The sequence below is a fragment of the Vipera berus genome, assembly GCF_964194415.1.
Source record: "Vipera berus genome assembly, chromosome: 2".
NCBI classification, from domain to species: domain Eukaryota; kingdom Metazoa; phylum Chordata; class Lepidosauria; order Squamata; family Viperidae; genus Vipera; species Vipera berus.
In genome coordinates this window covers 91444996-91471784 of record NC_138203.1, presented here as the reverse complement: position 1 = coordinate 91471784, position 26789 = coordinate 91444996, and positions in this window count along the sequence as shown.

Sequence of the window (26789 nt, the reverse complement as noted above, 5' to 3'; positions counted from 1 at the left end):
AGGAAGGAAGGAAGGAAGGAAGGAAGGAAGGAAAGAAGGAAGGACTATTTACCCTACAGTGAGGGAAGATTACCTTGGCAGGCCAAACATGTAGAGCTTTTAAGAAACATGGGGGTCAGTGGTGGGTTGGAAAGAAAGCTATGCATTCAATTTCTTCTAACATCAGCCTGTTTTCTATGGCATTGTTTCTGCTGTTTGGTGTGGTAGTTAATTAACTACCATAGAGTACTATCAGCAAGGTGGAACTCTGACACTGTTGAGACAGTCCTTCCTGGAAGAGGCTAACCTTTCCAAGCAAATAGCACCAGCCTTCCTGACATCCTAGAGAAGTATGAAGTCTAAAACAGCAATGCTACGTGACGACGCATCACTTTTTGTTTTTATTTATTATTATTTTTGTCAAGTTCCACTCTGAAGAAGTCAGACATTGCCACTGACATCTCCCCAAACCATGCAACCCTCTGAAGCCTTTATAGAGAGAGAGAGAGAGAGAGAGAGAGAGAGAGAGAGAGAGAGAGAGAGAGAGAGAGAGAGAGAGAGAGTCCCATCCTGAGGTCAAACTTGCCAGGCAACTAGGCCAACTCTGATATTATCACAAAAATTCCAGAGATCAAGGCTATCAAAATGACTCACCAGCAAGCCCTAGAAAAAGCAAGTAGAAGTGGGGGTGGGGGTGGGGGTGGGGGAAAACTGCTTTGAGAGTTTGGGTGATTAACAATTTTGGATGTTGAGGTTTTAAACTTGTAGTTGGATACTGTCTTAATTCATCCAATTTCTCTCTGGTCTCTTTGCAATTTGGAAATTTATCGTATTGGTCATTCCTAAGCTCACCTATCCCTGCCTTAGAAGTGGGAGAACATTTAATAAATGTAATGCAGTAAAACCCTTGAACACTCTCAGGCTTAAATGTAAGAGGTTTGTTAATGTTAATATCAGCCAAGGTTTTGAAGTTTGTGTTTTTTGAGTGCACAAAACGCTTGCACAAACCGCACTGGGGCTGGTTTAAACTCTCCTCCATGATGTTCCCCAGCATTTTCTGGCACTATCCACCTTTCCTAGCTTTTAACACTACCCATGGGAGAACATCATATTAAGATAACTGCCAAATGACATTTTTCAAAGTGTAAAGACTAGAAATGTTGCCAAGACAACTGAAAGAACAACTAGTTTGGTTTAAAAAATTATAATTCTAAATTTATGGGAAAACTGGATCATGATTTAACTTCATGGAGCTAGGAGATGTGAATTCAGATTTCTAATTTAGGTCGCTACATGTATTGAGTTTGTACCTAGAACTAGATCCAGAATTGGACCTGTTAGCTTTTCCAGGAATATACCGGAAGATCTGTTGTAATGTTATATCATTTTAGGTCTTTTTCCTGCTTTTATATTTTGAGCTAAATCCTATTGGTTTTTGTACTACAATGCCCCATCATACCTTATCTATTTTCTCTCTATTTTCCTGTCCCAGATTTAATTATCACTTGAATGCCATTAATGCTTTTGGCTGCTTGTGAGGTGTCAGAGCAGAAGAGTTAAACCAGAATTGACCATGTGTTCTATATAGAAGTGGACTGTTCAGAATATTTCTTCTCTACAGAAGGTTCTTTTCCTTGTTGCTAACTGTTGCTAGGAGGGACGCGGTAGCTCAGTGGGTTAGGACGCTGAGCTGGTCGATCTGAAGGTCAGCAGTTTGGTGGGTCGAATCCCAAGTGCCGCGTAACAGAGTGAGCGCCTGTTACTCGTCCCAGCTTCTGCCAACCTAGCAGTTCGAAAGCACGTAAAAATGCATTTAAAAAAATAGGGACCACTACGGTGGGAAGGTAACAGCGTTCCGTGCGCCTTTGGCATCTAGTCATGCCGGCCACATGACTATGGAGACGTCCTCAGACAAGCGCTGGCTCTTCGGCTTTGAAACGGAGATGAGCACCGGCCCCTAGAGTCGGAAACGACTAGCACACAGGTGCGGGGGAACCTTTACCTTTACCTAATTGTTGCTAATTACAAGCCTTTGTTTAGTGACTGTCCAAACTTACAACAGCACTGAAAAAAGTGGGCTACGGGTGATGCCCTCTGTTAACTTAAATTTGAGGAGAAGCAAAGGGAAAATGAAATGTCAGTACTGTTTTATGATTCCTAAGAGCTACACATTTATTCATTTAAACCAGCATAAATTAAAGAGAAAAGATTTAATGATCTCTGTTTTGGCATGTAGTTTTATTCAAACCAGTAACCTATATACTAATTTATGGCCTTAAAAAACAACTAACAGATTATTTACTTCTGGGATCTATACACAACATTTATTTATTTATTTATTTATTTATTAGTTTTTATAAACCGCCCTTCTCCCGAGGGACTCGGGGCGGTGTACAGAGGAAGGAAGGTATACAGACCGAACAATAAAATAATAAGAAACACTAATGAACACAAACTGGGACCCCAATTAACGTTATCATGCCAGGCCAGCCTGCTGGAACAGGAAAGTTTTTAAGTCGCGACGGAAGGTACGGAGGTCAGGGGCCATCCGGATTTCGGTTGGTAAGGTGTTCCAGAGGGCTGGCGCACCCACTGAGAATGCCCTCCCCCTGGGGGCCACCAGCCGACATTCCTTGAGCGGTGGCACCCTGAGGAGGCCCTCTCTGTGGGAGCGCACAGGACGGTGGGGTGCTGACATCGGCAGAAGGTGCTCCCGTAGGTAGTCCGGACCCATGCCATGTAGGGCTTTGAATGTCATTGTTAGCACCTTGAACTTCACACGGAAGGCAACCGGAAGCCAGTGCAGCGCACGGAGGAGAGGTGTGATATGGGAGTATCGGGAGGCTCCCAAGAGTGTCCGTGCCGCCGCACTTTGCACCAGTTGAAGCTTCCGAGTGGATCTCAAGGGCAGCCCCATGTAGAGAGCGTTACAATAGTCTAGGCGAGATGTCACAAGGGCATGGGTGACTGTACGTAAGGAATCCAGGTCCAGATAAGGCCGTAGTTGGCGAACTAGTCGAACCCGGGAGAAGGCCCCCTTGGTCACAGCTCCAATGTGGTCTTCCAGGGAGAGCTGCGAGTCTAGGAGGACACCCAGGTTGCGGGCCCTATCAACAGGGGGAAGTAACTTGTCCCCAATGTTAAGCAGTGGGACGTTCTGAATCTCCTGGCTTGCCGGTACGTACAGCCATTCAGTCTTGTCCGGGTTCAGTTGAAGCCTGTTTCTCCCCATCCATTCCCGGACCGCTTTCAGGCAGCGGGACATCACGTCTAGGGCATCACTGATATTGTTAGGAGTTGAGATAAAAAGCTGGGTGTCATCAGCATACTGATGGTACCCTACTCCAAAACTGCGAATGATCTCACCCAGCGGTTTCATGTAGATGTTGAACAGGAGAGGCGAGAGGACCGACCCCTGAGGGACTCCGCAAGCGAGAGGCCTCGGGGTCGACCTCTGTCCCCCTGTCAGCACCGACTGCGAGCGACCCTGGAGAAAGGAGGAGAACCAACGCAGAACCGTGCCTCCCACTCCCAGTCCCCTGAGGCGTCGCAGCAAGATACCATGGTCGATGGTATCGAAAGCCGCCGAGAGGTCTAATAAGACTAGGACAGAGGAATGGCCCCTGTCCCGGGCTCTCCAGAGATCATTCATCAGAGCGACCAATGCCGTCTCCGTGCTGTAGCCTGGCCTGAAACCCGATTGGTACGGGTCTAGATAAACCGCTTCATCCAGGATCTGAGGAAGTTGGTGCGCCACCACGCTCTCAACAACCTTCGCAAGGAAGCGAAGATTGGAGACTGGACGAAAGTTATTCAAAGAGGATGGGTCCAAGGTGGGCTTCTTGAGGAGAGGTCTCACCACCGCCTCCTTCAAGGCGGTGGGGAAGTGACCCTCACTCAGAGAAGCAGAGATGACCGCTAGGAACCAGCCTCGTGTCGCCTCTCGAGCTGCATAGGCCAGCCAGGAAGGGCACGGGTCCAGTAAGCATGTGGAGGAGCTCAACCTTCTCATAATCCTGTCCACTTCCTTAGGAGTTACAGGATCAAATTCTTCCCAGATGACGTCGACAAGACTGTCCATGTCTTGTTCTTCCATCTCAGCCCAGTTGGAGTCCAGACCAGTTCGAATCCGAGCGATTTTATCCAGCAGGTATTGACCAAATTCCTCGGCTCGACCCTGCAAGGGTTCCTCCCTCACCTCTTGGTTTAATAGGGAGCGAGTCACCCTGAACAAGGCAGCCGGGCGATTATCTGCGGACGCGATGAGGGTGGAAAAGTAGTTGGATTTTGCCACCCTTATCGCAGCGAGATAAGACCTGGTGAGGATTCTTAGTCGCAATCGGTCGGATTCGGATCGACTGGACCTCCAACGGCTCTCTAGGCCCCGTCTCCGACGCTTCATCTCCCGGAGCTCCTCGGTGAACCATGGGGCTCGCTGGGATCTGCGCCGGGTCAGAGGCCGCAAGGGTACAACTCGGTCCAGAGCCTCCGTGGCTGCCTTTTCCCAGGCTTCCACTAAGGCTTCCGCCGAGCTGTGAGCAGGGGGTGCATGCGAGTCCCTAAGCGCTGCCTGGAACTTATCAGGGTCCATTAGGCGCCTAGGGCGGTACCATCTGACTGGCACCGTGCACCCACGGTGGGGGGTGGCAAGGGGGAAGTCTAGCCGCAGGAGGTGGTGATCGGTCCATGACAGGGGCGTAATAGTTGTGGCACCCCCACCGACATCATCACGCCACCGTCCAGACAAGAACACCAAGTCTGGGTTGTGGCCTCTCTCATGAGTCGGCCCAGAAATTATTTGCAACAGGTCCATGGCCGTCATGGAAGCCATGAACTCCCGAGCCAGTTCGGACGATCCTCCCAGGGACGGTAGATTAAAGTCGCCCAAGACCATGAGTCTTGGGAGTTCAACCACCAACCCTGAGAGGACATCGAGTAGCTCGGGTAGGGCCGCCGCTGCACGATTAGGTGGTAGGTACGCCAGCAGCAGACCCAACTGCGCCCCTGGGCCGAATCTCAGTAGGAGAGACTCACACCCGACCATCTGAGGGACGGTGGTCTCTCGCGGGCTAAGGGATTCCCTGATGATAACTGCCACTCCCCCGCCCCTCCCATGAGCCCGGGGCTGGTGCAGTACCTGGAAACCTGGCGGGCAGAGGTCAACCAGAGGAACACCCCCCTCTGGGCCCAGCCAGGTTTCCGTGATGCAGGCCAGGTCCGCATGCTCACTCTCCACTAGGTCACGAATGAGGTGAGCTTTGTTAGCTGCGGACCTTGCATTCAGGTAGACCAGCCTTAGCATGGGAGGGTGCGCACCTTTGCTCCCGGGTCCTCCGGGGGAGAACAGAGGGTCGGAGCGTCTCACCGCCTGTACAGAGCGGAGATGACACTCCCGGTGACGATACGGCCCTCTGTCTGTGCACCTTCTGCCATTCCCCACCATCCTAGGGATGGGACGTTTGTCAGTACGCCACTGGGTGTTATCGGCGACTGGTCCTCGTTGTACGCCGTCGCGAACGGCCGTGGGCCTGGCATGCGTTATGGTGGCTGGAAGGCGTGCCTTTCCCACGCAACCATAGTCTCCTCCCTCCCCCCTCCCTAACCCCACAAAAAACTTAACTAAGAACTTAATCAGGGGCCTCTTGTTGGGCTTATGCTGGAGGCCCCTGACCCTGCCCGGCCATCTCTCAGAGGCCCAGTGGTTGGGCCCGTCATCAAGATTGGATGTGATGCAGGCGGGTCGCACCCAGGAGAGTGGGGAACCCCTGAGGGCGTGCAGTGCTATGCTAGAGTATTGAACAAGCATAGTCACAGGTGGTTCTGGGAAGGCTGTCCCCTGGATGGTGAATTTGCAGGAGGGTCGAGTCGGGTAGGTGCGTATCTGGATCGTCGCCCTGCCACTGCCACTTGGCCGGGCGAACCCCCAGAAGCAGGCCAATCCTCATCCTCTCACAATGGGTTGTGTCTCTGCTTCCGGAGGTGGTCCAGAACGTACTCTGGGTGAGGCATACCCCATAGAGCTCTCACCTCTATGGGGTAGCAGGTGTAAGGCCCAGCCACTCTGCCACTGTGGCTAGCACCCAGGCCCGATATGTCCTGTGGGGAGAGAATGGGCAAAGATGGGTGAGAGTGGGCAGAAGGCAGGATGGAGGGATCCATTAATTGGCGTCAGCTCCGGTGGTTCAGCCGCCCCAAACAGTTCCCTCCCTGATCCTCTGGGCGTTGTTCCCGGCCGCAGTTCCATGGCCCCTATTGGTTGAGGACCGTCCAGAGCGTGGCCTCCCAGAGGTACGGGAGTCCCTGGTGTCATGCCCCTGGTGTTGCCGTCTCCGATCAAGGTGTCTCGAGGAGGTGGCTCGGGCCGTCGCCTCCATTGTCCAGCGTCTCCTTTGGTGTGAATCTTTCGGAGGCACCGCCGTCCAGGGGCAGCCCACGGTGGTCGAGACGCCTCACCGCTGTTACTAGCGTCTCTGTCAGGGCCTCTGTCAAGGCCCCTCGGAGGACGGTCGACCAGGGCCCAGAGCAGCTGCCTCACCGCCCATGTCTTCGTTGCTGCCGCTACCGTTGTAAAGCTGGTCTGCGGCGTCTCCTTGAGGATTGTTGCAACGGCCGTAGCGGTACAGGGGGCGGGTCGAAGATGCCACGCCGTCAGTGCTACCGCCGCTGTCAAGGCCCCTGGGTGGCGAACGACTAGGCCTGGAGAAGCAGTCCCGGCCGCGGTCGTCTTCGCTGCCGCCTCTTCCACCGCCCAGCTGATCCGCGGCGCCTCCTCTGATCCTCGGAGACGCCGCCGCTGCCCGTTGCTGCTGCTGTTGGTTTCGTTGCCGGCGCCTCCGCCGCACAGCTGATCTGCGGAGACGCCGCCCTTGCCCGGTGATCGGCATCGGAGGAGACCGCAGACCAGGGCTCGCTGGGCTCTCACCGCCGAAGATGCCGCCGCCACCCGGGAGCCGGTCAGGGGCAGAGCAGAGCCTTCGGCCCCTCCTGTATGGCTGCGAGGGCTGCCGTGGTCCAGGGCTGTCGTGGTCCAGGGGCGGGCCTCTCGACGCCGATGCCGCCGCCTCCGCCACCCAGCTGGTCCAGCTGGTCCGCGGCGTCTCCGTCGATAGTCCGGAGACGCCGCCGTCCCCGGGAGCCGGTCAGGGGGCCGGGGCAGAGCAGAGCCTCCGGCCCCTCCTGGATGGCTGCAACGGCTGTCGTGGTCCAGGGGCGGGTCTCTCACCTCCGGCGCCGCCGATGCCTCCGCCTCCGCCACCCAGCTGGTCCAGCTGGTCCGCGGCGTCTCCGCTGATAACCTGGAGACGCCGCCGTCACCCGGGAGCCGGTGGGGGGGCCGGGGCAGAGCAGAGCCTCCGGCCCCTCCTGGATGGCCAGGGGGGGCCTGGAGACGCCCCGCCGCCACCGCCATCGCCGTTGCCAGGCTCCCTGGATCAACGACCAGCCTGGGGGCTTGAAAATCGTCGCCGCAGCCGCTGCCATCCTTTCCGCCAGGGCCTCCGCCGCACAGCTGATCGGCGGAGGCGCCGCCCTTGCTCGGCAGTTGACAAGCGGCAGAGGCAGGGCGGAGGGTGCTGGCTCCGTTTATAACGGTCGCCAGCGGCCCAGGCGGCGGGGCAGGGATGTCCTGGCACCCCTGCAGTTGTTTCGGGAGGCAGCGGGCGGCATAATTACCCAGCTCATTTGCCCGAAATTCTTGCCCCACCCCAGGGGTCCATTGACGTCCCTGGGGGGCTCCTGGGGGGACGCCTTACTGTTGGGGGCTACGGAGCTCTCCCCAGCGCGTCCGCCATCTTCGGAGCCGGCAAAAAAAAAAAAAAAATACAACCAGCTCCCTCCTGAGAAAAAGATATAGTCCCTAAAAATATACCCTAACAAACGTTTCCCTTAAGAAATTCCAGAATACAGTAACTGAAGTCCCAGGGGCAAAGCAATTAGGCGAATAAATGCACAGAGTCAGGATTTTGGTAATACTCAAGTTTTTAGTACTGAAATTATATTCGCAACCTAATATTTGTAGCAAACATACAGAGATCTGTTCTGAACAAATGGCTTATAGGAGAGCACTGAAATCATAAGAGACTATAACTTCTTCCAGTCAGTTAGCATATGATTATCAATGAATGAGAAGAGTAGGAAAGAATCCAATGGACGGAATGCCTTATGCTTTTCTCCATTGCCAGTCCTGCAGTTCTCCTAGAACAGGGGTCTTCAAACTTGGCAACTTTAAGACTTGTGAACTTCAACTGGCTGGTTGAGAAATTCTGGGAGTTGAAGTCCATAAGTCTTAAAGTTGCCAAGTTTGAAGACCCCTGTCCTTGAACTAGAGGCAGATTGCCTAGAGTGGAAAGTCTGCACTACTATCTATCTCCTAGGGTTCTAAACATGTTCGAAGTCCACATGAGTAGAAGGAGGCCTCTTCTGCACAGGGTTACCTCTCCGATGTATGGAAGATAATGAGGATATAACACAATGGACTACTCACTTGCCTTCCATGTTTTAGAGCAGGGGACTTCAAACATGGCCCTTTTATGACTTGTGGACTTCAACTCCCAAAATTCCTCAGCCAGCATGCTGAGTCTCCTGCTTGAGCAGGAGATTGGACTAGAAGAACTCCAAGGTCCTTCCCAACCCTATTATTCTACGTTCCGGGATTCTAATGTTTCTAATGAAACATGGAATGGAATGGAGGAAGATAACATAAGTTTTTCTAAGGGTCTCATCTTCACCATTTCTTGCAGCAAACCAGGGAAGATTGACAGTGGTCTACTTTTTCTTTGTAAATTCAATCTTGTCATTTAGGAATGAAAGTCAGAGTCATATAATGTACTTTTTTATTACCACATTTAGTATTACTTAGTCAGAGAGCTAAGTAATAATTAATGAAGAATTAATTAAATTAATCAGTGGAACAACCTGCCTCCAGAAGTTGTGAATGCTCCAACACTGGAAGTTTTTAAGAAGAGACTGGACAGCCATTTGTATGAAATGGTATAGGGCAGGGGTGTCAAACTCACAACGCCACGTGACATGTCGCGACGTATCACAACTTTTTTGCCATTGCCGGCAATGGGGTGGGCGTGGTTTCGCTATGATGCATCCGGCCCACAGGCTGGCACTTTGACACCCCTGGTATAGGATTTCCTACCTGAGCAGAGGGTTGGACTAGAAGACCTCCAAGGTCACTTCCAACTCTATTACTAGTACTACTACTACTACTGCTGCTGCTGCTGCTGTTGTTGTTATATTTTTTCAGGGTCATTCTAAAAGAGAGTATGGAAAGAAAACAATAAATAAAAAATAACATTTAAAAGCAACAAAGAACCTTGACAATGTGTGCTATGTCCCTGAAAATATTAGTCTTCTAAAAGTCCTCTTACCTTCCCTTGAAATTTATATAATGTTCCTTCCGAGCATAAATATAAAAGCTACCTTGAAATTAGGAATATGAGACTCGGTATACATATATTATTTTACTGTCTCTTTCAGAAAGGTGGTATTTCAGTCTGTATTCTAGCCCATCCTTCTACCCATAACTTTTCCTAATATATGGAGCTGTTAGCAATAAGCAATTTCCTCAATAAAAATGTTTTCAAAACAAATAAATTTTCCTGATGTATTTTTAATATAAGTATAAAGTTCATTGATGCAAACTCTTTTAGGCTCTTTTTAAATAAACAACTTTCCCTTTTCATATCTAACTTCATACACAGCCTTTTTCAGCTGCATTCTTCACTTTTTTTTTAACTGGTGCAATTTTCTAATCTCCAAATTGTGTTCAGTTTCAGTCTCTTCTACATATTGGAGTAGATTCTGGGAGACCAGAAACCTGTTGAAATTGTGTCAGATCTAGTCTTGCACCTTATTGACTTACCCATTGAATAAAATGCTGAAATAAATATTTACTGCTGATTTAGAGGACGATTACAATTTGATTAAAATCTACGTGTTTTTAATTATTTTCAATACTCATTTCAAAACTATGTGTTTCTCATTATTTTAATTGATGTTTTTGATTTTTTTCCAGCTGCTATTTTTGATATTTATAATATTTTTATATTGCATTTATTCTAAGTATTGTGGGTTGGTTTTTTAATTTTTTTTAACAACCCTGTAATCCCTTGCATTGGGTTGGAGTCGAGGAAATTGAACGGAGCTGAGCATTTACTGGCTGGATGCCCTTCCTGACACCTATGTGGAGTTCACAGCAGATATTTTCTCTTTGTGCCCAGAGAGAAAAATATCTGCTGTTACCTAGGATTGAACTCACAGTCTCCAGATTGTGAGGCGAGAGCTCCACCTCTAGGCCACCATACCACTATATTTTAATATTGTTAGCTGCCTCGAATTATGATGTTTGCAAGATAGGCGGCTTTATAAATTCACTACATTGTGCCAAGTAATGCAAAAGTTGTAATTGATAAGTTGAGATTCTATTCATTCTTATGTCCAAGTACTTTTCCAGATCTTTTGGTATAGCACCAAGTTCACTAGCCATTGTAACTACTATTTCCCACATTTGTTTATTCTCTGTTTGATGGGCATTCTTATTTTCCTCTTGTTTCTTGCTCATTGACCCATTTATCTCCAGTTATTGCAGTGTAGTTATTGATATCATCTGCAGCAGCAAGCAGCATCTTACGTGTTTCCACTGTGGTTCCATGATTTCCATTGCAGGCACATCATATTGTATAAACAGAGGCATAAAATCAAGATCACACAAAGTATTAGTACCGCTTAATAAAACCCTAGTAAGACCACACCTGGAATACTGCAGCCAATTTTGGTCACCATATCACAAGCAAGATGTTGAGAGTTTGGAAAAAATTCAGAGAAGAGCAAGTAAGATGATCAAAGGCCTGGAGACTAAAACATATGAAGAATGGCTGCAGGACTTGGGTTTAGTCTAAAGAAAAGAAGAAATAGGGGAGACATGGTAGCACTATTCCAATATCTGCTACAGGCCAGGTTGTTCATCAAAGCACCAAGGGGAAGGATGAGAAACAATGGTTAGAAAGTGATCAAAGAGAGAAGCAACCTGGAATTAAGGAGAAACTTCCTGACAATGAGGACAATTAACCAGTGGAACAGCTTGCCTTCAGAAATTGTGGGGGCACCATCATGGAGATTTTTAAGAAGATACTAGACAGTCACTTGTCTGAGATGGTATAGGTTCTCCTGCTTGAGCGGGGGGCTGGACTAGAAGACCTCCAAGGTCCCTTCCAGCTCTCTTCTATATATAATCAATAGTCTCAATGAGCTATAAGTACCTTTTGCTGAAACAAGCATAACTACATTTATGAGTCAACAGTTGAGACCATGCTGCAACATGTTTCTAAATAAAAACAGAACACAATTAATGAATAGCACAACTATCAGCCTTCCTTTGTTGGGAAATCAGCTTTGATTTACAGCTATTCTGAATTATGTTCCCAGTTACAAAGAGGTTTTCTTACCTGACTATTCATATGGCTGAAGAAGTGTTCGCCAGATGTTTTTTTTAAGTGTTTTAGTCAGCAGTATGTTAATGAAGAGGTATTACCATCAAATACTTTAACAGCTGCAATTTAAACTGGCAGGTGCACCATTATAGATTAATATATGCAATGAGGAAGCAAAATGCTGTCACCCTCCTTCAAGACAAAATAAATGCCACAGAAGTAGGTGAGCTGTGACAGATGCTAAATTTCTGAACTCACACCAGAATGAAAGGAAGATTAATGAGGATCCTTAAATGTTTTTCACATTCACAGTAATACTCTGAATTCTGCTATTTTATGCTTTACACTTGCATAGTAGTCAGCATCCCTACAGATAATAGGACTGTATTTATAAACAATTTGTTCAGCTGCATAGCACAGAATTTAGGTTTTCTTTCACCCTTAGCCATTTTATCAAAATTTTATTCAGAATGTAATTCAAAACTAGATGGTAATGGATACATCAGGAGAATGGATTAGGTGGAAAATGTTCAAATTCTAACATGGGCTAACCTGATCTCACAATCTAACAGATAGGAGCGTAATTTCCCATCAGCTTGTACACTTAGCAAAATGGTTAAGGTTGTTTATCAGCTCCAAGAACTGTCACATGTATTTTTAAGATCTGCATTTTAAGACAAGCACAATTAAAATACAGCTATAAAGTCAAATTATGTGTAATTTTATTTTTTAAAAATGCAAATAAGCCAAACCCCACCCCACCCCCAAAAAACCAAAAACACTAACACACCCAAATGAAAACACTTTATCTGTAAAAGGGTTTTTTTTTGTTCATTGGTTAAAGAAATAAAACCACATGCGGGCAACAATAATAAATATTTTATTTCTCCTGCAAGATATTGCGATCAGGCTTTCTGTTTGCTACAAATTTATATTGGTTTTCTCAGCTCTGTCCCATCCTTTAGAGGAACTAGGTACACTATGTAGGAGATGACCAGGCTGAGTCCAAAGGAGGAGTCAAACATATCATCGGTCATGAGTCATGTGTCCCTGGCACTCAGAAGAAGTCTAAGTCCAGTTCACCTTGGATGCCCTTCTTATCTCCTGCTCATATTTTTTTATGTTTAGTAGCTCAGATTCTTGTACAGAGCTTATGCTTGCAATAAATCTTTATACTCATTTGAACTGCCTGAATCTCCTCATTTCCCTGACATTTGACAGTAAGGTTAGAAAGCTGTCACTACGGGTTTGGGATTCCTACTCAGTGGTGTGAAAGAGTGTAAGAGTATAAAAGGTGGCACAATGTGCCATTTGTTGCAGGTAAGCATTGTTGATAATGGACTAGGAGGAATGGATGACACATTAGTAAAAAAATAAAATAAAATAAATATCTAAGTGATTTTGAAACTGCCAGGTTTAAAATTGTGGTGTTGCCTTATATTTCATTATCTGATAGAAATACACAGTCCTCGAGGAGCCCCATATACCATATACATCATTCTCAAATCCTCCCTTGGGACTATCCCATGCAAATTTTGGGAGGTCACAACGACAGACCAGAGACTTTGTTTCTTAGATATGGAAACTACATGAAAATAATTTCCTTAAGGTCCAGTGCAAGATCCGTGGAAAGCATGTCTCAAAGTAATGGGGTGAACAAGGGTGTCTACTAACTCCTTTCCTATTTAGCCTTTTATTTAAACTCTGAAACCCAGGTGCTTTGAAACCCACATTACTATGCTATGTTTTTGATCAGTAATGAATTTCCTCCCATGATGTATGCCAATGACACTCTCATTCTTTGTTTCTGATGTAAGGACCAAAAGTGTGCTACAGATCTTTGCAATGTATTGTGAAGAAGGAAGTTTCATTCTAAATTACTCTAAATTTATGTGTAGGGAGATTGTCAGTCATCCAGGTCATGGTTGTCCCAAAGGTGCTTTTTCAAGAGGCAACTGGACTTTGCTTTTCCTTGAAGTCATTTTCCTTCCCATCCAAGAAGCTTCTTCAATTCTGAATAACTGAAGTAGCTTCTTGGATGAGAAGTGAAATATCTCAAGGAAAAACAAAGTCTAGTTGCCTTTTGGAAAAGCACCTCTGGGACTTTATACTCCAAAAAGTTATGATCTTTAAAAAAAACCAGACATAATTGTCAGATCAGTGACCACATTTTTCAGCAAGTAAGGCAATACATCATGTTTTAGGATTCAGACTGGAATGTCCAAATTCTGGGAATCACAGAAAACAATCTGAAGTCTGCATTCAAATCAAACCTTTGCTGTGGTCTTGGCCAACAGAAAAAGGTATCAACAGAAAAATAACAAAAAGTGATGTTTAAATCTGAATAAAAAGTTGTACATTAAAACCAGTTAGATGGATACTGAGAACACATGTGAAGTAATATTGTATTAACCCACTTCTAAAGTAAAATTTTAATTAGTGTTTTATGTAGTCTAGTAGACTGAGGATTTAAAAAACAACAACAATGCAGATAATTACATGTAAACTTTATCTGGTCTACTTAATAGATCGAGTCTAAAAGAGATAAAAACGTCGTTCTATTATTTATGTTTCCTGAATTAGCCTGTATCTTAACTAAGTGATCCCATGCTGCTAGTAATCTTATTTTGGAATTTTGTAACAAATCAGACATAGAATTCATCTGAATGACCAGTAAATGTTATTTCCACATAGGAGATCCACCTATATCTGCTTGTAAGAACTACTATTCAAAAACATAAAAATCTAAGCAATGTAAAAGCCTTAGAAGCTAACATTTTAAGACACTGTTACCCAATGGGTGATATTTTCGCTCTCTAGATTTTCCAGGGGAAAAGCAAATGTATCTATAAAGAGATTCATCATTGTGAAAAGTACAATTGAAATTCCTGAGAAAGACTGGTGACATTCCACCTTGTGTTCCAACTATCATGGTATAAATAAAAGCTAGGCTTGATTCTCTAAACCTCAGATTTGGCAAAGCAGATCTGCATATTGGTGAAAGCACTTATATGACTCAGAAGTTGTCGGCCCCTTAAGAGTGCATATTCAACATCACTCCAGGCAGCTAGTTCCACTGGAATCAAATTTGATGACTTACAACCTTTCTCCATCTTTTAAAAGCATTGTTGTGATTCAGGGTCAGCCTGTGGGTTCGGCAGTTGGGTCGGACGACTCAGAGGAGGAGGGGGGTGTTGAAGACCTTGCTGAGGGGGTTGAAGATCTTGCTGATGATAGCCCTCAGGCAGGCCCCTCCCACTTGATCACCATGGAGACCCAGCTGTGTGAGCCTGACAGTGTGGATGAAGATGACCCACAGCTGGCCCTGTTCAAGGACGCCCGACGCAGGAGGCAGTCAAGTAGGAGTAAACAGAGGAAGGCTGTGGGGCTTCTCGGAAGGAGGCAGAGAGAGGCCACGCCCTGAACTCTTTATAAAGGGAATGTGTGGGGAGGGCTGGTTTGCTGAAAGCAACCGCTCAGATAGTTTTTCAAAGCTCCTGTATCTTGGTTCGTGTCTTGTTTGTTTTTTGTAGTAATAAATTTGGCAGACGTCATTCCAGCCTCTTGCCGTTTATAAAGGGGTTGCCTTTACTGCAGGGCCGGTAGTAGGCTGGTACAGAACAAGCATCTGATGGAAATGCAAAAGCAAAGAAATCGTAAAATCAGTGCACAAAACGAGTTTAGCCCAACCACCTCTTGCTGTGCAATCAGAAATCCAAATGGAAAGTTTAGTAACCTTTGCTCGGTGCATGCCTTTTTAAAAATGTGTTATTCCTTTACAAGAGAGGTTTCCTGGTGTCCCATATGAGAAACTCCTATGTCAATGCCTTTCTGGATCTGCTAAGACTAGTCAATGGTCATGTATGATTGTTCTGTTCCTTGAACTGGGACTCCTGACATTTGCTCATAACACACCTAAAACAATGTACCAAGGTAGCTTTTGTCCTTACTTTTTTTAAATCGGATTAAAACCCAGATACTACTTTTACAAAATGGCCAAATTTATCTCTGAAGCTATGAGTATTAGGAAACAAATGGTGCTTTAAAGGTAGATCAGTATGTTTAGATGTAACATTGTCTATATCAGAAACTTTGACTGATGTTTCCTTTCTCCATTTCCGCATTTGCTTTTCCTTTCTTTGATATATTCTGTCTCTCTTCCAAACCAAAACTAACAAATGATGCAAACCAAAATGAGTGTAATGTAAACTCTTAGTTTCATTTACTCTATATAGTCTTAAGTTGCTTGATCTGTTGTTGATTTCAGTCCGCTCTTTTTAATTTTATTTATTTTTATGCTATCCTTATCCATATTGTATTACCATATCATAATGTTATAATTTTACTATTAATAGCAACTACCTTACAAAGAATTGCCTTAGTAATTCTTATAGCCTTCATACTAATCTGTTATTTCATGTTCTAATTTGTCATGCCTATTATGCTTGCATTTTGGTATATTTTATATTGGCCTACGATTGAAAGATGGGACTAGCCTGATGGTATGAGCAGTTAACAAATGGAATTGATTGCCTTATATCATAGATGTTCTCCTTCACACTTAGTTTGGATAACTATCTATTCAAACTAGATAGTAAATCCTGCATTGAGCAAGGGATTTATAGGAATAGCAGAACCTGGGGGTGGAGTTAAAAGAGAGATCAGCCTAGCATCCTTACATAGCTCCATCCCCAGGTTCTGCCACTCTTCCCCTACACATTCCAAATTTTTGATTCTATGAATCAATGAAATCAAAAGCCTGTCATTTGTGTATGATATAAATAGATGCCAATTACATGATTGCTGTAGATGTTGTAAAGGTAAATTTAAGGGAAGTTTAATTTTCTCCACTGGACTGATGATGATGATGATGATGATGATGATGATGATGATGATGATGATGATGATGTTATCCATTCAGTCATGTCTGACTTGGCAATTCCATAGTCCAGGTCTTACCACATCTTCTAGTCTTGCACTACTTCTTTGAGTTTTTCTACACTCTGGCTGGTGTCAGCTTTGATGGTATCCAACCACCGTGGTCTTTGATAGCCTTGTTTCCCTTTACTGGTAACTCTTCCGAACGTAATTGCTTTCTCCAGTGACATGGGCTAAAGTAAGTGAGATGCCTCTGGACTATATGGTTGCATGGTTGCAATAGACTTGTGCGTTAAATTAGACAGATGGTTGGATAGAAATCTTGTCTACTACATCCAAAGTCCATTAAATTTAAGAGGGAAAAAGAAAAAAAAGAAATTAAAAAAGAAGAAAACATATACTTGCTGCCCTTTTTTTCAATCAAGTAATTACCACCATATTCTTTCCTCCATCTTCTCTGGCCCTTTTTAATCTTCAAATCCAGAAATCATCAATTCAGTCTTTTCTTCTTTCAACAGAAAATATCCATATAAGGTTTTCCAGTCTTTCATAAAAAGTCTGTGTCACTTTTTCCCTAACCAAAGCGATCAGTTTTTCCATTTCTTCAAATTCAGTTCATTTCATAATCCACTGTAGCTTTTCATTATTTATCATCTTTTTGCATGCAATAATGTTGCCACATACTATTCCTGTGTTCTGCGTGACAGTGCTTACTTACCCCAAAGGGAAATAGTTTGATTGGAATGCATTTATGTACAATTTAATCTAAAAGTTAAGAAAAAGAATAAAAATGCTGCTTTGTTCTTTTCAAGCATTAAGGGCATTTTGGGATGTTATTTTGTTGCTTAACATTCTCTAAACAATTAGACAATGTTTTCCTCTTTGTCCCTGTGTGAATTGGCTCAATCTGTTTGATCAGTTAGTTTTATGAGGATTTAAGGACTGAAACTGGTTTAAGTGCATTTATTAATCCCTGGAAAACATACTTACAGTGACAGAATTGCCTGTCTGCAAGAGGAAAATGTTTTTAAAAAGGACAACTGGCTTGAGATTAACACTTTTAGATTAATGACTGAAACTCAAATTAGATTTGCAAATAAACAAACAAACAAACCTCCAGATATAACAGAATAATTGCATAATAATGTTATAATCTTTATAACATTAGTGCATGTAAACTGGCATAATTATTTCATCAGCATTATTAAATATGATTAATTGAAAAGTTAATTAGTAATGTGTCACAAAATAGTGTTTGGGTGAGAAACTGAGCTGTTATTTTATTTCCTTCCCAGTCGCTGTAATGGTATTTTGTTCCACATCAGTTTTAATACTAATTTATGTCATGAGCATCAGACAAGAAGAAATTTATATCAGAATAGTAGGTGCTAATTATATATTTGGTTTCTACAGAGCTACAGTATATTAATATTGCAAAGTGGCTAAAAAGGAGGGAGGGAGGGAGGGAGGGAGGGAGGGAGGGAGGGAGGAAGGAAGGAAGGAAGGAAGGAAGGAAGGAAGGAAGGAAGGAAGGAAGGAAGGAAGGAAGATTGTATCATCACTAATGAATGGCCTTAGGAAAGTTATCCTCTAGTCTCCATTTGTGTTATATAGGAAAATAACATTGAGAAACCTGGATTATTGTGTAAAGCTGCAGTGAGAACCTTTTCTCTAATAAAAAACAACATGATTTGGAAAAAAAGAAATTAAACTCCTTTTAGTAAAGAAAACCCACATGGGATAGTGGCTTAGACATTGGAATGAAAGCAGGCCTCAGAGTTCAAGTATCCATTCAACCATGGAACTGATTAGGTAACTTGAGAGCAGTTGTTGCCCATCCTATTTTAAATGGTTGCCCTTGGTATGACCCAATGGAGGCCCTGATGTCTTAGTGGCAAGAGCAATGCGAGATAAAGAATGTAATGAACTTCACTTGCAGTTTGGGGTCCAGAGATGAAGTCACATTATATGGATCAAGAGTAAAAAGCTAAAGTCCACTCCTTTGTTTCTTACTCCCCTGCCAATCATTCTTATATTTCCAGCCCAAGCATAGCCTAGTAAGAACCAAATCATTCTGGCCAAAGGTCTGAACTTAACTGCTTGCAAACAGCTTTAGAAATTAGACTGAGGGTTGCATAAAATTAAGCAAAAGGTCTAAAACATTCAGTCCATCAGTCCCCATGATACTAGTCATTCTCATCCCCAAACCGTGATACACACGGCCATAACCTTCCATTTTCTGTTCCACAAGACACTTGTTTACTAATAAGGACATACCATAGGAACAATTAACGGAATTGTGAAAATACCACTCCTCTCCCCTTTTGGATGAAGTAACCAGGTAAGTAGCTTGTTGTTTTTTTTGTTGGAATCTTCAAGAGAAAGGGGAAAAGAAATCAGGAGCTGCCCCGCTTTATATGAAGAGAATATTTTCCCAGACACAGAAAATAATGAAGCGCGTGTTGACTTCTAAGATTAGTAAGTCATTGGTTGGACTGGATTATAAATACGTGGCCATTTGAATTCAGATCCCCTGAGATAATTGAATGGGCAAAGGGATATATTGATAACCTTGCGCTCTTATGTTGAATGAACATACCTATTATTATTAAAAATTGTAGCGCTAAGAAATAAAATGCAAATATAAAATATTCCAGCATTTAAAACATTACTAGAATTTCAATCGTTTAGCAAAATATAATTCAAACAGAACCCTGGGTAAAAAAAAAATGGTTTTAAGCAGTTAACAGACATAAATTATGAAAGCGCCTGACATCTGTACAAATAAAAATATGCACCAAATGGAAAGCCTATTTTGTTCTGAACTCAAAACAAGACAGCTCCACTCCAAATGTTTTGTGCTCCAACGAAACAAAATTTGAAATGATGAATATTCCATGTTTCCATGGAACAAAAATCCTGTGGGAAAAATGCCTTCACAGCACGCTCTCAGCCATTAAAAATATCTGGCAGGTGAAGGGAGGAAGGGATGAGAAAGGTTTTCTTCGCCCAAGCCACTTTCAGCATGGCAGTAAAAGGGGCTGATTATTCTGTTATGTGTCCAGAGAGTGCCTTCTTCCATGGGACATAAAAGAGAATACTACTAATAATAATAATTTCATTAAGGATAATACATTCTGTGCATCTTATTGGATTGTTGATTGTGATGGCCTCCACCCTGCTGTTTAGTTCACAGGTATCACCCACGCGTCCTTATGCTTTATGTGCTTCATCCCTGTCTTCAGTACTTCTACTTAGGTATTTAATTAATTGATACCACATGTTAGATACCACATGGCAAAGCTGGGACACATAAACCAGGTAAATAAAATAAAAGCCCTAGTTTTATTGTTTCCAACTTCCAGTGACTGGAAATTCCTTTTAAGAATACCATGGTCCATTAGATGCTGATTAGAGAATAATAGACTAGACTAGACAAGACTTGACTAGACTAGACTAGACTAGACTAGACTAGACTAGACTAGACTAGACTAGAATAATTTATTGGCCAAGTGCAATTAGATAGACAATGAATTTGCTCCTGTGCATAAGCTCTCAGCATACATACAAACAACAAAACAATCATAAATCATAGATGCAAGCATTAATTAGTTGTTATAAAAATGGCTAGTACTCATTAGCATGTAAAAGTGAAAAGTTATGTAAAGCAAAAAAAATGAGGTTGTAATGTTACTATCTTATTCAACTGTGCTGAAAAGAGTCAGGACTCAATGTTTTTCTCTTTTCCCCTTTCCCCTACACTTCTTTCTTTTCCCTTTTTTGCCCCCTCCCCATTTTCCCACTATTTTTACTTTCTTTTGTATCTCATATCTTAATAACCTTAATAAAATTATTATTAAAAAGATCATAGACCAGAGGTTTCAACAAAATGTACAATAGCCTGATCAGCTGCATCCACATATTCTCACTGTTTTTATCAGAAAGGGGAAAAGGGGGGGGGGAGTCACAGCCTCATGTTCCAGGCTCTGCCCTTTAGGGCAGGTATTCAACTTCACAACATACATATTAAAAAAAAGGCTTTGTGTCATGAGGCTGTAAGGCTACTTAGAATACTGTGAGCCCTTTGCTCCCTCCATATGCTGCTATAGCCTGACCCAGGATGAAGAAACTTTCCCCATCCCTAAATTTCACTTGCAAAATGTTTGTAAACTGTGAGCAATTGTCCTTGCTATTGTTATTATTTCACCATGACAAATTTTTAGATGTTCTGGAAGCGATAACAACAAGAGTGTTCTGCCAGACCTCAATCTAATTTATTTAGTTTAGGCACTGCCTGACTCCAAGCCAGGCACTGTACAATGAAAGTAAACAAAATTCAAAGAATACATATAATGTCAAAGATATAAGATAGGAAACATCAGCGTCACTTTTCTGGGAAAAAATAGGAAGTGGCAATATACTGACTTTTGCTTCTGGAGAAAAGGCAGGGCATGTAGTTAAGATATGTGCAAGAAATATATTAACTTTTTGTGAGACTGTGAAAAAGACTGCCTTATCATCCTCCGTGGTGGGATCTAGGTATACAAAATATTTTGTTCCAGCTAGGAACTGCAACCAAAATTTTGCCTTAAACAAAAAGGCCTAGCTTATTCATTCATTCATTCATTCATTCATTCATTCATTCATTCATTCATTGCCTTAATTATTTTTATAAATAACTTAAGACACCAAACATGGCTAATACTCCTTCCTCCGTCTATTTTCCCCACAGGCTAAGAGACAATGACAGGCCCGATGTCACCCAGCTGGCTTTCATGCCGAAGGCAGGACTAGAACTCACTGTCTATCCATTTTTAGCCGGGAGCCTTCAACACTAGATGAATCTGGTTCTGATGATAATATGTCCCCAGGTTACAGCTAAATACTGTGTTCCAAAAAATAGGAAGCTTAAAAAGATACCCTTAATCTTATTGCAAACATCATACAAGTGAAATGAGTGTTAAGGCCTACAGGTTCGACAGGTAATTTTTCATGTGTACAAGAGGGAGGCAAATTATTTTTAGTCAGTTCAAGAGTACCAGGCCCAAGGCTTCAGTGGCAGAATCAGCTTCTGATCTGGGAGTTGTTCATCAGGATTGGCCCTTCATTTGACAAGAGTAAAAACTCAAATAGTAGAACCTGCAAGACATTGAGGTAAAGTTGTACCTTGTAATGTAATATTACATGTTGTGTATTAGGTTTTGGGAAAGCAACTATTCACATGTTTGAACTCTAACAGTTCTGGCGGGAGTCCTAGTGGCGGGATTGTTAGGTTCAATCTGATTGGTTGTATGAAAGTATATAAGCTTGCATGTACGCCCTAATTCCCCAGTACAGACATGATTGCCAATAAAGCAATAGTTCACTTGTACTCATCTGCCTGGCGTCTTCTGTACACTTCAGAACCCGATACACAATATTACATATTGATATGAGGGGTCAGGGGACCAGGTTAAATAGGCGGAGGTTTCATGAATGTTAAAAGGCTCAAAAGTTAAACAAGCAGGAGATATTATACCTTCCAGAAAGGCAATGAAAGCTTTCAGATGCAATGTGAAACTACATACTTCAGGTTTTTCCCCCCTCAAATGGCTCCTTGGAGAATATTGGAATGTGGCACATGTCATATTTCAAAAGGCTGTTGTATCCTCTCACTAACTAGGTGTATAAATGTCAAAAGTTTAGCTAACAAATCATGAGACTACTTTTTCCGCTGTCCTTTCTCTCTGAAAGAAGAAAAAAGAAGAAGAAAGGAAGAAAAATCCTATAAACTAGATACCTTGCAACTTATAAAAGTAAGAGGAGATAGAGTCAGTGTGCCTCTTCTGAACATTTAACTTTTAACATTTTAACCTTTTTTCTCTCAACTGTTATTTTTTTTAAAAAAAATGGGTACTTTTTAAATTTTCAACATTTATTAAAATATTGGACCCAATTTCCTCTGGCATATTTGGCAATAATCCTTCTGTAATCATGAATTTAGTTTTTGACTTCAAAAAGATCACCATCACTAATTCAGCTTTTGTGAATTAGTGCCAAAATGTCCTTACATTTTCACCGAGCCATATTTTCCAGATTCTTCAGTGAAGTGATAAACTAAAATACCTTCATTGCAGCCATTAACCAGCATAAGAGAATTGGTATTCAAATATCCAAAATATGTAAATCTAAACTGACAATGTCAGGATAGTTAAGAAAAAAAATAGTTACAGACAATAGTTACAGTGTGCCTGGCTGAGGAATTCTGGGAGTTGAAGTCCACAAGTCATAAAAGGGCCAAGTTTGAAGACCCCTGGTCTTGGTTGTATCAGATGACTTATGGAATCATCTGAGAATCCTGATTATCTGTGTCAAGAACAGATGTCATACAGCTGAGCAATATTTACTGCTTAAATTTATTGTAGAAAAAAAGGGAGTAGGAAACAAGAAAGGAAAGTACAAGTTCTACCAGATACATCAGAGTTTAAGAAGGATTTAAGGCTGTGAATATGAAATTAGCATTTTGATCCTTTTTCTCATGCTCAACGTATTATACCGTAATTTAGATCTTGGTTTTTTATTTTTATTTTTTTAAAAAAAGAAACTTACTATATTGGAAATGTGGATTTATATTTGGATCAATTAGAATTACTATCTTTTTCTTTGGCATTATTGGACCAATATTTGCTCAGTATTGCATGGTAGAAATATTAACAATTATAACATCTCAGTTTCAACCTGTGGTATTTTCCATCTCAGAAATTGCTAGTTCTTACTCATGATTGTTAAATTCTAAGCTACAAAAAAAACAACCCTAAAATTATTCTTTTTAAAATTATGTTAGTGATGAACAAAAATTATATACAAGCACTTAAATATCAAATGGAATAGAGAATTAGAGATTTGTATTTTGCTTTGACCATGGGAAAAGGTATTAAAATCAATGCAAAGAATGTCATTATAACTTCATGTCTCATTCAACAAACAATAATATTTGAGATGTATTTAAATTCATTGTATTGATATAGAAGAAACTTGAGTACATTCTGTTATTGGAGATGAAATTAGATTAATGCTTCATTTCACCATATGAACAGTTCCTATAATTTTTGCACTTGGGAAGAAAGTTATTACATGTATTAACTGAACTGAAACAACATTTAATATTCTCATATATTCATATTCTACAATGTGTTTCAAAGCTATCTGACTTGATCGGCTGCTTTGTTTTGATTCATGACTCTGTTTGGCACAAGTGTTTGCAGAAGCGTTCTCAGATTGAAGTCCTTCTTAGATGTTTTGCACTGTCCCGTGGATTATCATCTGATCTTTCCAGCCATCCTCAGAAATTGATTGGAAAGGAAGAGGAAAGGAATGAAGATTAGATATTGTGCAATTATAGTCATAAGCATATGGACAGCAAAGGATGTTTTTTGAAAAGACAGTAGCTACCGTATTTCCCCAAAAATAAGACCCATCCAGAAAATAAACCCTAGCCTGATTTTTTGGGGTGGGTAAGCCCAATATCGGCCCTACCCCAAAAATAAGCCCAGGGGGTGGGCGTGGCCAGCACAAGCGGGAGTGAGCACGCAGCGATTGACAGTGTCTGGCAGCAGCCACAGCCCACTGGCCCCATGTAGCAGAGCAGGTAAGTCCAGCGCAGAGGCAGGGGGGGTGAGAGGCAGGCGATCTGGATACGATGCATGCTTTTCACAGAGAGAGAGAGAGAGAGAGAGAGAGAGAGAGAGAGAGAGAGAGAGAGAGAGAGAGAGAGAGAGAGAGAGGGGTTCAATCCTACTAAGGAGAGACATCAAATGAATTGAAAAAGTCACTTCAGAACATAAACATACTTAGAAGGTATTGAAATTGAAAGCTTCGTCTGCTTGCAAATGGGGCAGTTGTAAACCGAGGGATACGCTCCATTTCCAACCACCCCATTTGCAAACAGATGAAGCTTCCAATCTCTGTCATTACTCTGTCTGGGCAAAAAGTGTTTGGGTGCCTATGGGGTGCTTGGAAACTGAGCAAATTGCTTGTTTACCAAGCGTCCCATAGGCACCCAAACTTCACCCAGAGGGAAACTGGAAGCTTTGTCTGATTGCAAAAGGGGCGGTTGGAAATGAAGCGAATCCCTCAGTTTCCAACTGCCCCATTTGCAAGCATACAAAGATTCCAGTCTTTGGGGGAAAAGAGTTTGGGCACCTATGGGGCGCTTGGGGCAGCTCCATCCCCTCCCCTACCTGCCTTGCCTTGTGGCGGTGGCATGGCATGATGGGCTATGCAGCATCCTGCCACAAGCGGTCACAGAAGTGGGCCAGTGGCCACACGGGCTCCTGTTAGACGGAGCTGTCAGTGCCACCACCGTGAGGCGAAGCAGGTGTCAGGGAAAAAATAAGACATCCCCTGAAAGTAAAACTTACTGCCTTTTTTGGAGGCAAAAAAATATATGACTGGGGTCTTATTTTCGGGGAAACACAGTAGCCACTAAAGGTAAAGGATTCCCCTGTCCATCTGTGCCCAACTCTAGGGGGCAGTGTTCACCTCCATTACTTAGTTGAGGGAGCCATGTTGTCTTTAGATGCTTCTGTAGTCATGTGGCCCAGCATGACTATATGCTGAGTTGCATGAAATGCCATTAACTTCCTACTGTAGCAGTGCCTATTTATCTACTCATATTTGCATGCTTTTGAAGTGCTAGGTGGGCAGGAGCTGGGGCAAGTAACAGGAGCTCACCCTGTTGTGGTATACTTGGATCTAACCCAGGCTGGCAGCTTTCCAGCTGACAAGCTCAGTTTCTTTAACTGCTGAGCCATCTCGCCCCTTAAGCTAGCCACTAAATGCCCATTTTTACCTAAGGGCCATTGGAAATCAACATTTCAAGAAACTGTCCCGAGAGTCAACATGATGCATGGTGTATCATACACAAACTACTGTACAAGCATGTGTTGTCACAACCCACGTAGAAAAGAATCAGAACTTTCATTCTGGTATCATCACAATTCATCGTTACATGTCATTAAGAGGGTTAATGAAGCATTACATATCAACAAAGCATTGAACTCTCAATTGATAATCACTGTCACCTAGTCCCTTCAAACTGTGAACATAGTTACACAAATGTGAACCATCAGTAAAGATGTATTTATTTATATTGGCTCATGTATTTTCCCTAGTGCAAGGGTAGGCAACCTTGGCTTTTTTATGACTTATGGACTTCCAGAATTCCTGAGCCTGCCCTAGTGATTCCACTAATTATCTGTTTCCAAGAGAAGAGCAGATCCCTCTGCCCTGGCCTATCAAATCTATTGAATTCAGTTTTGTTGTGGGCTTATTTACTATTCATTGCATTTAGTAAAATGTGGTGTGGGGAATATTTTCAGAGAATGAATGAACGGACTGAAGGCTATTATTACTCATCTGTCCTGGGCTGGACCAGATATGATCTGATCCATAATGTCTCTGGAGTCTGACAGGCAAGGAACATCCCATTTGTATTTTGTGGGGTTTTGCAAAGCTTTAAAGGGGTGTTTTTCTTCACCCAATGATTGATCCCTTTGAAGAGATATTGACAGCCTTATAAATGAGATGAACGGTCAAGGCAACTAGAAGCACTTCCAGCACTTCATATAGCCCTAATATGTTGCAACTCTGAAGACTGCTAAAAATGGATTGCGATTTCTTTTCCTACTATACTGAATTTGAAGTAATGATAAGCAGACAGTAAGCTGCGTGAAGATTAAAGGAGATACAGACAAAGATCTGAAGCATGCCTCACTTTTTATGATGTGCCTTTGAGTTATGCTGTTTACGCATTTGGAGTATGAGAGCAGAACAGATGGAGAAGGTTTATGTTAAAATAAAAAGGAAATATTTATTCTGAAAATAGCTGCCAGGAGACTATTTCCCACGTCAAAATCCCTCTCCTCCTCCTGCCATTCAGATTTTGCTCAGCTGCAGTATTAAATGAAATAGGCAGGAAAGCTTTCATTAAGCTCCACAAAACCCAGGGATTGAAAAGGGTGGGATTTACAGCAAACAACCATTTCCAAAGGCGAGTCAATCATTTATTAGGCTTCTTGGGTGGCAGTGCCTAGAAAAGCAAGGGACCAGAAAATATGATTGTATGAAGGATAAAATAAATAGTGCATGTAATTCACGACTTGGTAAGAAGTGGACTAAATCTATCAGGTCCAGTGAAACATTGCATTTAACTTGATGTGATGAAGATTTAATATGCATAAGCTTTTTTTCTTTGCATGAAGTTACTTGGAAGATACAGTAGTCTTTGTTATGGGAAGGAAGGAAGGAAGGAAGGAAGGAAGGAAGGAAGGAAGGAAGGAAGGAAGGAAGGAAGGAAGGAAGGAAGGAAGGAAGGAAGGAAGGAAGGAGATGGCAAATATTATCCACTCTGTTTAGCATTTTAGGCAGAGTTTTTTTTCCTGTTTCCCTTACTGGAGATATGGAAGTTTTAAACAGAGGCCTTCCGTGAGCAAATCTTTAAACTGTATCACAGTT